A 14018-nucleotide genomic window follows, 5' to 3' on the forward strand; every position below is an offset into this window, starting at 1 on the left:
TGGCGTACCGCGTCGTGATACTGCTAAAATGTTGCTAAAGTGACTTAAAAATAAACTCACTCGCTCATACAAATTTGGCACAAAGCCAATAATTCAGTGTACAGGAAACTACCTTCGTAACAAAAACGAATGAAATTCGTGTTAATTGAGGGCGCCAGCGCTTCTCCACAGCAAAACACAGGCTCAAATCCACACCTGTATGGTCATACAGGTACAAGTCAATACACATCCCACACCTACACCCACACCCCACACCCCACACCCCACACCCCACACCCCACACCCCACACCCCACTATCTAAGCATTGTGTTTGTTTGTTGTTACTGCTCATCCCACTCATTGGCTTCATCACTCGTGCTGATTGTTGTTTTAGCTCCCTACTGGCCTCCTCCAATTAGCTACCACTTGTTTATTCTATCACATGCTGTTGTTAATGTTAATCCGCTGTTTCTCACAACATACCATGTATATAAGCTTCTTACTATTTGGTTGTATCCACATTTAGCTTGAAAATGATGTAAGAATCTACATCGAAACGTCCCTCAACGTAATAAGTTGTAATCCATAAAGCTGTATGCTTCATTTTTGACTCATCAACTTCATTATACAAGCACCCATACACCTGCACACATACACACATACACACCCCACACCCCACACCCCACACCCCACACCCCACACCCCACACCACACACCCCACACCACACACCACACACTCAACTCACACCTATGTGTATTCAGAGACTAACCAGTACACCAGTACTCTTCTTCCCCTTAGCCCTACAAAATCGTTGAAGCAATCTCGTCTTTCAAAGAGTCCATGTGTAGTGTGGTTGCGTGAATGTAGAATGCGGCTACATAACATAAGCTGGAATAACGCTTGTCTCTAAATACATTTAACTTTGGTAGAAACAAACGATTCCTTTTGAACTAGAAGATGCCCCATTGAGATTAATATCCCGCACTGTTTCTTTTAGGATTAGGCGGAATGGGCAGGTTCACGGAGTGAGACAGACAAAACACAACTAGAGAGACTGACATGCTGTATGTTTGTTTTGACCACTTCACCTGACACTGCCAAAAGGCACGTGCTGAGGAGCAACTCAGCTCCAAAGCTGAAAGCGGCTACCGTCCGAAGGCGAAATTTCTTGCCCGCTGAGTCCGTCCGGAAATACACCGGTAGTCGTGAAGGAGAATTTGACACGAATATCTCGTAAAACAAACACTTTTATACAATTGTACACAAATGAAATGATAAAACATGCTGTGTTTGTGCTTAGTGTTATCAGATGGCACACGTGTTATCTTAAGCGGATGGTTGTGATGACGTCACAGCTGTCATGAATATGGCAACAATTTCACCAACAGCTATGTGATAGTATTGTGATAATGCATGATGAAAATACATACGTTGTTATCAATAATATGATTGTATACAATACCACCCCTGCTGTGTCAGGTTGCACTGACATGGCTCCTCTTACAACAGTTACTATTTCTCTTATTTCATATTAATTACCTATATTGACTCAATACTCCAATACTATGGCCATCGCAACATGTTCACAGCAACAACTATTGCTACTGCTACTGCTGCTACTACTACCACCACCACCACCATCACCACCACTACAACTACTACTACCACCACCACCATCACCACCATCACCACCGTTGCTGCTGCTGCTACTACTGCTACTGCTGCTACTACTACTACTACTGCTGCTGCTACTACTGCTACTAATACTACTACTGCTGCTACTACTACTACTGCTGCTGCTACTGCTGCTGCTACTGCTACTGCTACTACTACTGCTACTAGTACTACTGCTGCTACTCCTGCTACTACTGCTACTGCTGCTACTACTACTCCTCCTACTACTACTACTACTCCTGCTACTACTGCTACTGCTGCTACTACTACTCCTACTACTGCTACTACTACTCCTGCTACTACTGCTACTGCTGCTACTCCTACTCCTACTACTACTACTACTGCTGCTGCTACTGCTACTACTACTGCTACGACTACTGCTGCTGCTACTACTACTACTACTACTACTACTGCTACTACTACTACTACTGCTGCTGCTGCTACTACTACTGCTGCTGCTACTGCTACCGCTACTGATACTGATACTACTACTGCTACTACTACTGCTACTACCCCTACATTTACAACAACAACTGCTACTACCGCTACGGGTATTACTACTTGTGCTTGTGGTCTTTATACCAAATACTATATACTCTACACCTAATACATTATAGTACGTGTGCAACTGCTGTTATTGCTTCGTCTCCAACGACTACGACAACTACTGGTCATGTCTGATCATCGTGCAAGTTCCGTGATATCTCTTAAGTTTCCGACTTTCAAATAAATCATTTGACACCCTCTGCTTTATCACACAAACACCAATAATCGCCTCATAGCCCACTATTACTGCCATTAATATTTCTTTGTCACATTCTAACAATGTTATCCCACGAAACCATCACACTGTGTTCCTTGTGGAAACAACTATCAGTAGTTATTGAAGAAAAACGTCGCGGAATTATTGCTATTAAAACTTATAACGAATTTATAAGAATCCTACTTTTAACAAACCCCTTTACAAGAAATGTCAATATTCATTTGAAAGGTAAGTAGAAAACACGCCAACGCCTCCAGAGAGCCATCTGGACTTCATTCATCATTGGCGGACAAAGCTATCAGTTGTATTGTTCCCCGGATCAGTTTATGACACATAGATAGGCAGATGAGAGAATTCCTAAATATGGACATTCTAACTTTTTCGCGTGGAAGCAGCTGCTTTTCTCATACAGGTTAATTACGGTTTTGAATAAAATAACCATCTACTTGCTTGTTCAACTTAACATACTTTGGGAGGACTGGATTTTTCTCTGTTCATTACACGTTACGTCTTGAAAATGCTCTTATTATGCTTTAGGAACATGTTTGGGTTTTTTTCAGTTCAGATGTAGTTTGGTTGTATAAAAATGTAATCAACAGTAGCCCAGCTGTATGTCAGAGATCTGTAATTACTCCTTGGGGATATCCATGGGTATGTATTAAGACTATTAATTTTTTTCAAACATATGTATTCTAAATTGTTTGTTTTTCTAACGTTCGAAGGAAAACCATTTTGTGTTGCTGTGACTTATACATAATTTGATTCTTAGCAAAGTTTGAGTAGTATATATGTTGCCTTAGATACACTAATGATCTACAATGCTTTCCTTTAGAGCTTATTAGGAAATCACTCAACGTTTTACGCATATGACAATATTATTCAAGTTACAAATAAAATATACATAGAATATCTTGGCAGATTTAAAATGGCGGTTAGAAAGTAGTTGTTTTGATAACAATTAAAGGATCATATTTTCAGAATTGTAAATCATCCTGTATATTTGCTTATGTATGTTTAAGCTGATTAACTAGTTCTCGATTACTCTCTCATAACTGAGAACTCGTCGGTTTTCCTGTTGTGCATCTCAACGTTCTCAAGGGTAAAGTATATACAGAGCTCCTGCGGCTGAGAGAAGGTGGATGGGTGAAATGGTGTCGCGTGCCAAACTGTATGATCCAAGTGGTTTGTCGATGCACGCAAAAGTCAGCTCATGGCGTTTAAAATATGCCATCGTTCAACCAGCACTGAATGGGTACCCGATAGGATAAGATGGAATGTCACTATTACCCTTCTCGTGCTGGTCTGCAAATGGACAATCCGGTGATCAGCAGCAACAGCATCGACCTAAACAAGTGGGATGCGATGTCATGTGTCAAGTGAGCGAACCTGTCCACCCGATCCCGTTAGTCGCCTCTTACCTCATGCATGGGTTGCTCAAGACTAATTCTAATTACAGATTTTTATTGGTATCTACACTTTGATGCGATGTTGATGTGAAAAGTACGCAGAGTTTCCATGTTAATTCACCTTTTCCAATATATCAGCGTTGAAAATGCACCTAGGAGTTTTTAAGGGGAATAGTTTAAAGTGAAATGTTAACCAAACGATTGATGGAAGCAAAATCATCGATGTCACATTAACAAACATTTCAAAATTAAGCAATCGGGTAAGTAATTGTCTATCAATCAAATCAAATAAATTGGCTCGGTCAATGCCAACTATGAAACAGACAAAATACTAGCTTACACTGTCTGCCGGCACCCCCGGGGCTGGGAGTTGATAGAAGATCACAGAGCATCAAAGGTAGGATCACCCCCAGAAGTGCTTGTTCTGTGTTAAGGAGGTTACAGAAGGTACGTATCCAGGGATCTTCTTTATGACGTGTATGCCGAGCCAACTAACAAGATGGACCGAGGACGACGAAGTATTTGACTGAATTAAGCTCTAGTCGTAACACGTAATGTTTCTTTACGGTGCCACTTGGTCACTTCCGTTTGTAGTCGACTTACATTTCCGGTTCTGTGCAAAGATCGATGCGTGACTTGTTTTTCTCTGGCATGTTCTTGTCTCTTGTTGAGATGAACATTTTTAGTGGCTGTATCAATATGGACCTCTAATCGCCTCTAAAAAGAAGGAGCGTTCTGTAAATACCGTGTGCTTCATGCTCGCTTGGAGATGTGATAGAGTGGTGTGGTTTCACTGACGTGACCGGTGTATCAACACACCACAGTCGGATCGCCTCTGAGGATCTATGCGGGCAGACAACCGGCTCTAGCGAGACTTTGATGTAGACGAGAGGAGGTTCAATGCACCATTTGCTTGCTTGCTTTCTCAAGAACAGATAACAGATCTTTGATATTACTACTCATAATCCAGACAAACTACATATCACAATAATTCGTCCAGTAATTCAATCCATGAAAAGAAAATATTGAAAATTTCTGAGGCTGTCTTAATGTCATGGATGTACGTTTCTTCATCTTGTTGACGATGCAATGTGCGATACAATTATGTAATCCTTGATCAATACACTAGTTAATACTTTGCAGGGACAGAAGTTGTGTTGTCCTTACGACAGTCATCAAGCTAAAAGCCTGCTTTTCTAACAACTAGATCTAGACATCTGCTCCACAAAAATAGTATGAACTGGCTGTTTGTTGAAGCTGAACAATTACGTATTTCATGTAGGATTAAAAGATTAGGTTTCCTTTCAAACATGAAGGCTCCTGGGTCAGATACAGTTTCTTATGAAGCTGACAATTTGAATGGGGTTTCAAAACCATCCCGTGACCCTAACCTATTCCACATCGTACATCATCTAAAATGCATAAACGTATTATGTTCGTCATGTAGATACTTAAAATCAATCATTTTTATGGTATTTCTTTATCACTATTTCCTTCGTATTGTAATTGCATTGGAAATTTCTTTAAAGCTGCCATTCACAAACACAATACAATATACATACAAATTATATGCAAAACGCTTTACAAACTGATGTCACTAATACTAACAATTTGTATCCAAAATGAAACGCCCGTATCTTGCAACACTCGGCACTTGGCGTCGCCTTCAACACGCAGAAAGTGGCCCTTACCGTCGCTGCGTTCATCCAAAAGCAGGCAGGACCTTTTCTAAGCATGGAAGCTTCAAAATGTCGGCAACTGCCAGCTGATTATGTTGTCAAATCTCGTTGCCCGATCTCGACTGAAGAGACGCGTTTTTATTCACCTGTAGGCCCGCTACATTAACTTTAATGATCTCCTCAATGCAATTACGACGGTGAAAGTCGTACTCACTACAAATGTGGATTTTCCCTCCGTAGCCTCCAATAAAGGACCAATATTGAGGCGGTCATCTATTAGATTAGCGCCGTCGAGTGGTCACGGAACGCGAAACAGGAAGAAGATGGTGTTACTGATGCCGACGCGAGATGCGATTGGGGAGATGAGAGGTTTATCGTCCGCCTGTGCTATATCAGCGGTTGGACAGTACGACAGCTCATTGGTGGCGAGTAACGACATCAGCAGGCTACAGTCTCCCGTGCTTAGGTACAATAGAACTTGCTCTTGCATTGATTCCACAATGTCGTTATGTTAATCCCCACTTGGTGAATTAATTTATAATTTGATTTAATACAGTTATCTGAAACGAGACCCAAGGAGAATGCGTAATGAATTTTTCTGAAATGAATTAAGCAGTACCTGTAGAATGGTGTTCCAAGATTAAATGAAAGAGATAAATGATAAAGATTAAATGAAACATACCTAAAGTTAAACTGTAGGAATAAAACGGGCTTACGAATGAGCAAATATACATTAGAATACTACACAATGTATATGTAGGTTTACGTGTAACATACATCGCGAAATAAAAAATAGACATGGCCACAAACAAAACGTTATTTAATTCAACGCCGTCGGTTCCAAATGCAGTCCCGTGCTTCAAATACTCAATAACACCCGGAAATTGGCCAGCACATGATGTTTATCTCCTAATGGCAACCTGAACGAATGGTCAGCATCGAAGCCTGGGTGGAAGGCCACCATTGCAGAACTGGATGGATGGTAGCTATTGAAAACCTGGATGAATGGCCACCTTTGAATACGTGGATGGATGACCACCAATAACGACATTGATGGATGACCCAAATTGCAGAACTATAAATGGCTGGCCGTCATTGCAGAACTACAGATGGGTGGTCGTCAATGTAGAACTACATGAATGACCGTCAATGCAGAACTATAGATGGCTGACCGTCATTTCAGAACTATAGATGGATGGCCATCATTGCAGAACCATAGATGGATGGCCATCATTGCAGAACTATAGATGAATGACCGTCATTCCAGAACTGTAGATGGCTGGTCGTCCTTGCAGAACTATGAGTGAGTGAGTTTAGTTTTACGCCGCACTCAGCAATATTACAGCTATATGGCGGCGCAGAACTATAGATTCATTGCAGAACTGTACATGGCTGCCCGTCATTGCAGAACTGTAGGTGGCTGGCCGTCGTTGCAGAACTAGATGGATGACCATTATTGCATCACAAGAGGGATAGTCAGCACTGAAAGCGGCATGACTCAACATCAGCTAAAGCCTGAACGAATAGGCACCATTGAAAGCACCTATGAAGACCTGGATGAATAACCTTCACTCCAGATATGCAATTGGGGGTGAGACTTCACGAATTGTTATACTGGTTGAAGACTGGTTCGACAGGATTCATTTAGGCGGGATAGTGCTCAGCGTGGCCATAACGCTACAAATAGAAGCTTTCATATGAAGTAACTGAAATACTAACATTAAGCACCAACCCACTCACACTATACTGAAGTGGTCTCTGAAAACCCGCGTCGTTAAACACTATTTATACAACCTCCAAGGGCTTTATTGCAGGTGTCTTGTGTACGTTTGACGTCAAAATGTTACGAAACGTATCACTTCGTAGGTTCACTTTTCTTGTTGATTTTCATTCCATTGGTAACGGAATATCTTCAGTCTTCATTTTCATTTGCACTTGCTAACGAAGAAGGTATCAGAACGATAATGTTCGAATGGTTTAACATACTTGTGTCTTGTACAGGGACCGGGTTCTTAAACAGATCTTGTGAATTATACAAATACGGCTCCAGTAATACACAAATGACAGTAAATCACAACTGAAAATATACTGAAGAGCAAAAAAACGCAACGTGTATAGAAGACATAAACATGAACGTTTACTTGCATATGATTTCATTTTTTTCGAAACTTGTGTTTCTTTTGCTATACAATATAGTACAGCCAAGGCATAAATAAATGGTAGATACTAGATAATAACAGTGAATATGCTAGATAACACCTTGTTCAATTCACAGCTGTGAGGGCACACATGGTAATGAAGATATCAGCAAGCAAACGTAACCGTCGCGAATTATGGACCAGGTTTTGACTATGACAGAAAAGATGTCATTGTCAGCATCGGTGTGGACTGAATGCCTTCATATCTATCCAAAACTGAAATATCCTTTCAGCATTCAAAGGGCGCCAAAGATCGTCAAGCCAGGATTTGTCATCCCATTGGGGAATATTCTCAGCCAGTGTTGTTAATAGAATTCATTGCAAGAAATAGGGATCGTAGGATCTTTCTGAAAACTCAACAGGCATTGTTTGTGCATTTAAGATACGTGTGATTACACGGAATCCGTGAGCGGGTTGAGATCAAGGTACCTTTGAATATTACTCCAGTTATGACATCTTCATCTAGAAAGTATGCATCAAAAGATGAAGGCAACAGATGTTAACTGCTCTGCCCTGCCTCAGCTAGATCTGCTCTACCCTGCTCTGCTGTGCTCTCCTCAGTTCTGCCCTGCTCCGTTCCCTTGAGCCCTGCCCTGCCCTGCCCTGCCCTGCCCTGCCCTGCCCTGCCCTGCCCTGCCCTGTCCTGCCCTGCCCTGCCCTGCCCTGCCCTGCCCTGCCCCGCTATTGCTCAAGTGGAGTGGAATGGAGTAAGAATTTCTTCTGTGGACGTTTTCTGATCTTCTTTATATTTACGTTGAAAGATAAAATAATTTAGAAACAATGTCGTCATAATACGGAATCCAATGAGTGTATATATAAGATGTGTTAGGAAGGCTTGTGAAAGAACTGCCACTCGTGAGTGAAGAGGAAGGCGCTGATTAGGTTTTTAAGTTTTCTTGGAGGAATTTGTATTTTTCGAAAGGTTTGGGTAAACATTTATTCGACAGACTTGCGGCAGCACGGGGTAAACATGACGACATAATTGTCACAAATGTGATCAGTGACGCTTTATTTAGAAATTCCTTATTTTAACAAAATGCCTTAACAAGACGTTTGAAACCTCACGAAGTTAAAATCTTATTGTCGAGTTGAATTGGACAATAATTGGACAGCCCAATTAAGCAGAGACAATGTGCGAATTCCGCACAGGGCAAGCATTGTCTAGACTGGAATTGGTCACTGGACCTTAGAGAATCGACAATGGTCAACACTGTGTCAATATGTACTTGAGGTGATTAGTGCCGGGACAGGGACGTTCGTACGGAGTCAAGTCTTAACCTTCGAGTGAGTGAGTGAGTGAGTGAGTGAGTGAGTGAGTGAGTGAGTGAGTGAGTGAGTGAGTGAGTGAGTGAGTGAGTGAGAATCCATCAATCTTTGAATTAATGCTGTTTGAACAATAATGTCCAACTTTGGTGGAATCCAACACGAATATGGCAGTGACACAACAAATCAAGAGTTAGATTCACGATCAGGCTTCACATAGGCCAACCATTCCCATATATTTCAAACAAAAACTGAATTTAGCAGATATTTCCAATTGAGCCTTATGCATGCTTTCATCAGATAGCAATTTACATGGTAAATCTTTATAAACAAACATGTCGTTAAACTCAGTAAATATTATGCATTCATGAAGGCATACTCAACAGATAAAATACTTACCCACGGATAAAAGTAACAGATAAAACATGCATGCAGGTAACATGAACTGATGAAATAATACACTTATATGTACTTATGAAAGATAGATAAAGAATATGAACCATACATACAAATTATACAATGTGAGTGAGTGAGTTTAGTTTAACGCTACACTAAGCAATATTCCAGCTATATGGCGGCAGTGTGTAAACATTGTTTTGTTAATTCAACGAATTGCAGGAATGATATACCTCATACCTATAGAATCGAAAACTACGATAATTCCGGAATAATTTCTATATCCACTGTCTTTGATATATGCTCAACTGATCAACTACATTCCATAAACACGGGGCTGGTGGAGTAGCTTCGTGGTTAATGTGTTCGCTCGTCGAGCTGAAGATCCGGGTTCGATTCCCCTCATGTGTACAGTGTGTGAAGCCTATTTTTAGTGTCACCCGCCTTCATATTACTGTAGTATTGCTAAATGTGGCGTGAAACTCACTCACTCACTCACTGACTCACTCACTCACTCATACCATTAACGCATCGTATGAGAAAAATAGGCACTCACTCGTCCTCTGCCGCAGTTTAATGGACTAGGCGTCTTCCTTTTCAGCGGAGTGTCATGGTTTTCATCCTCACCTTGGGTACCATACCGAAATATGGTTGAGAGAGCTTGAAAAAAGGGTAAACTGTCATACAAGACAGTAGCATCGACTCCACTTCAGAAGCAGTAGATTCCAGATCAGTTTGGTACCTCATATAGAATCTAGATCCTCCAAGACTGCGCGTCTAACGCAATAATCTAGCACCAGCTCGACACGCTCATTAACGAGCGAATTTCACGGAGTGATCACGAACCAGCTAGTCGAGTCAGACACACAGACCGTGGCAGTGAACCAACCGGTGCAAAGTGATGAAACCTTGTACACAGTGCCTTGTTAATAGCTAGAACATCTGTCCAACAACCATTGCCGGTTAAACAACAAATCACATAATTACAGCGTTTTCTTTTATTCTTTTGTTAGCAGTTGTTTGAAATGACTTAATCCCCCATGAAGAGAAAGGTTGTTATCTTCAGACACTGTGTCAAAGAAGACGACACGAGTTACTTCCCTTACCTCAATTCCCTATGACCTCATCACAGGACGATGGAGGGTTCATTTCGTCATAGTGGCATGGTTGATGCTATGACAAGTTATCGCCATGATGATGATGCTATAGGCTCCATAGTTAGACGTTACGACTTGATTGCTTTTATCAGTGAGTGAGTATGGTTTTACGCTGCTTTTAGCAACATTCCAGCAATATCAAGGCACATGACACAAGAAACAGGCTTCACATTTTCTACCCATGTGAACTCGTGAAGATCCGGGTCAGAATTGATCTTCAGTTACCCATGTTTATTGAAAAGACAGGCTCGCTGACTTGGTTGACAAAACATATCGTATCCCAATTCCGTAGATCGATGTTCATGGTGCTGATCACTGGATTGTCTGCTTTGGCAGGGTATCCTGGGAATGTCGTCTCCGGTTGGCTTGCAACCATCACCATCGATTCATCTCCACCATCCACCATCCACCCCCAATTGTCTAAACATCACTTCAGTCAATATTGCCAGACATGTTTCAACACAACGAAACTGTAAACTCATCCACCTTTGTCGTCCGCTGTGGCAACGTTTCCACGTTTTCGTTCAAATGAGCTTTTGTCACACAACATGGCGACTTTCTCGACAGCATGTAACCACTCTACCGCCCTTATCACAGCAAACGTCGGTCTGAGAGCTGATGTCATGGCCATATTACTGATCAACTCTGTGGAAAGGTCACGAAATGAAACTATTTGAGCCAAGATGACATCGAGAACAAAGATACACATTCAACACGCCGGTTTATCGAAGCTTCCAGTAAGAATGGTGTTTTCTCACTGTCAGTGAGTGAGTTTAGTTCTTCTCCGCATTTAGAAATATTCCAGCAATATCACGGCGGTACACTTTAGCAGTGAAGACTAGGAATATTTTACTTGTTTTCCATTTCAAATACCGTTGCTGTTTATATAACCTCATAAAGGAAGAAATAGTTTACGGTTACATGTTTCTATTCACATATCAGTGAGTGAGTGAGTGAGTGAATGAGTGTTGCGTATTTACTGTATTGCATATTCACCCTTTAGATGCTGATGATCAACTCGACCTTTAGGAATTGTTTTCTCTATTTGCCAAGTTTATTAAGTCAAATATATGACATATTTGGAGTTTAACTCACTGCAAACCATCTCCTTTGATCTCCAGTGCACTGAGGATGTTGAGAGTTGCTGTTTAAGAAAGCTCAAAGCCAAGTTGGGATAGATTAGATAGCTGACAGAAGAACAATCATGAAGAATGTGATCAGTAGTTTTGGGTCAGGTCTTCTGTTACTTTTAGGTGGTTATGAGTGAGTGGATGAGTGAGTGAGTGAGTGAGATTAATGCCGCTTTGGACAGCATGTCGATGTTGATGTTTACCTCCTTGTGCCACCAACGATCAGAGACGTGCAGCTGACAAACGTTGTGAAGAGTGAAATATGAAATTCTATCATATGAACACCGGTTGCTGATCCGCCAAAGGGACGTAACTTTCATCCGTCTGTGACCCGTTCCCCTTAATAATCGGTGCCACTAATGTGTACATGTTGACTTGATTTATAATTAAATAGATATGGCAGATACTGTAACCGTCGATTTAAAACTTTCCGTTCACTGGTTCGAAAACCAAATTCGACCTTCGGAATTGTAAATAGACTGAAACAGATATCCATCCACGCGGATTTCATCAAACTAGCAAACATTTCTGACCATATAACTTTCGGCTTTTTGTGCCTGTTACACTTAAGCCACATGTCGTGACCTGTGCGACTCAAAGGGGTGAATTCTTTCATTAACAGTAGTAGGTCTGGAATAATAAATTAACTACAGTAATATGATAGAATCGGAGGGTCCTTAACTGTTACATCGATTGCATTACTGAAATGTATTGATTATTACTAATTTGAAGCGTCCTGGGTCGCGTCCCAGGGCCGTGTCAGGATCCGCTAATATTGGATACGAATCCTAGAATACTAGATCCCGTCCTTATCATGGATTTCATTGAAATGACTATTCACTGTGACCTGCATAAAATGTGTGAGGCAAATTTCTGGTGTCCTCCGCCGTTATTTTGCTGGAATATTGCTAAACGTGCTGTGAAACCTCACTCACTCACTCACTCACTCACTCACTCACTCACTCACTCACTTATCTGCTTCACCGTCCACCCATTTAGCTGACAGGCTGTGATTAAAATGAAATACCGTTAAAACTGAGCCCGTTTGCTTGACGTATTTCTGTGACGTTAGGAGACTATCACGAGAGGTATAAGCGCCAACAAGGTGAAAAAGTACCGATATTTGCCTTGAGCATGCAATGGCTGCAAACACACCACTGGGTCGCTCTGGCACTCAACCACGCCACAATATATTTCCTTGTCTCTCTCACTCTGACAACCAGGTGTTGCCGAGACGGAGCAGTCCGTAGCTATGCTCCATCCACGGAACGAGATACCATAAATGGAGATTACTTCTTATACATGTGTTGAGAAGCGAACTGGGATTAAATGGTGACCACATTACCAACTTGGCTACATTGATTCCACTCAGTTTAACAGGTATGGATAAAAGCTGAATTGTTCTTTTTCTTGAGAATGATAAAACTCTCTACTTCTCTGTCTCTCTCTCACGTTGACTTCGACACAACCGAGTTTGTATCTTTTGAAAGTCCACCCTGTTATGCCGAACATGATTTTAAAGGTAATGTAAACGAGTATATGCACGAAGAAATCTATAGTACATCTTTCAGGTTATGTGCATATACACAAATAAACTGGACTCGGTGTATTTTCCGAATGATTCCGAGCTGGAGCAGTTCCACTGGTTTGGTAACATCGGTTCAGCAAACAATTAAATAGGGTCACTTACGCGGCAATGACGCTCAACATGCTTCCACTACCATTGCTAAAACTGTATGGAGTGAGTGAGTGAGTTTAGTTTTACGCTGCACTCAGCAATATTACAGCTATATGGCGTCGGTCTGTAAATAATCGAGTCTGGACCAGACAATCCAGTGATCAACAACATGAGCATCAATCTGTGCAATTGGGAACTGATGGCATGTGTCAACCAAGTCAGCAAGCCTGACCACCCGATCCCGTTAGTCGCCTCTTATGACAAGCATAGTCGCCTTTTATGGCAAGCATTGGCTGGTGAAGGCCTATTCTACCCCGGGACCTTCGCGGGTTAGAACTGTAAGGAACGTTAAGTGCATGGATGTATAAGGAATGATCCTTCAAAGAGTATGTCTCCATCAGCCGACAGTCTAAGGATGTATTTTAAAAGTACAGTCTATTACTATTTATGTAATATATAATCTAGAAACTATTATTTGAAGCAATGATATATTACCTTTGGGACCTCCGAGCGTTTCAGAAGTTTCCAAAACTGTCGATATTTGTTTTACATAAACATAAAGACCAAACCCCATTGTATCGAAAGCATGTTACATGTGTTTGGACAGAAGAGAGCCCTGTGGCATGTTACATATTGCGCCTGATTATGATCTGCCCTTGCTTTGACTTTCCCCATGTCCAAACCGCCATGTAG

The sequence above is a fragment of the Haliotis asinina genome, chromosome 1 (genome assembly GCF_037392515.1).
Source record: "Haliotis asinina isolate JCU_RB_2024 chromosome 1, JCU_Hal_asi_v2, whole genome shotgun sequence".
Classification (NCBI taxonomy): Eukaryota; Metazoa; Mollusca; class Gastropoda; order Lepetellida; family Haliotidae; genus Haliotis; species Haliotis asinina.